The following is a 781-nucleotide window of genomic DNA, read 5'->3' on the forward strand; positions in this document are numbered from 1 at the left end:
CTCTCTTCTCTCTCCTCTTCTCCTCTCATTGAGAAGGAACATTCCCAAACACGAACGTAATAACCTTGTGTACACCATCATAGTTGAGTTTTAATCACGTTTATTGAAGGTTTTCGCTGGCGTAAAAGCTGTTGTTGTCTTTGTTTTAGAAATTTTATTCTGGTCCTCAGCCCCATTACTTTAATGCTACGTTGTGATTAATACAGCTATAACGGCTCTGGTAATTTTATGGACATCAGTAGATATTATCAATTTGCTATACTTAAGCATCTGAAATCGGTAATTTAACTTCGTAATTAACTATAGATTTGAAATTTCCTGGAAAGGATCACTCAAAAGCATCAAATTATAGACCAATTTCTTTAACATCTAATTTATGCAAAGTGATGGAGAGAATGATAATTAGCCGATTAAATTATGTAATAGAAAAGAAAAATCGAATATGTTCATATCAGAGTGGCTTTAGAAAAGGGCGTATTACAATGGATTCAATAATATGTCTAGAATCTGACATTAGAAAGGCAATAGTGAATAAGGAGGTGTTAGTAGGTGTGTTTTTTGATGTGGAAAAAACCTACGATATGCTGTGGAAAGAGAGACTTTTAGTTAAATTAGACAAGATGGGAATAAAAGGAAATATGTATAAATCTTTGTATGCGGATGATGGTGCCTTGTGGAAAAGGGGAAGAAATTTAGTATTGGTGGAAAGTAGTATGCAGAAAGCAGTTAATGAAGGGGGAAAATGGGTAAATAAGTGGAGTTTTAGACTGTCAGTAGAAAA

Source organism: Sinocyclocheilus rhinocerous, unplaced genomic scaffold (genome assembly GCF_001515625.1).
Source record: "Sinocyclocheilus rhinocerous isolate Xijiao unplaced genomic scaffold, SAMN03320098_v1.1 scaffold189, whole genome shotgun sequence".
Lineage (NCBI taxonomy): Eukaryota > Metazoa > Chordata > Actinopteri > Cypriniformes > Cyprinidae > Sinocyclocheilus > Sinocyclocheilus rhinocerous.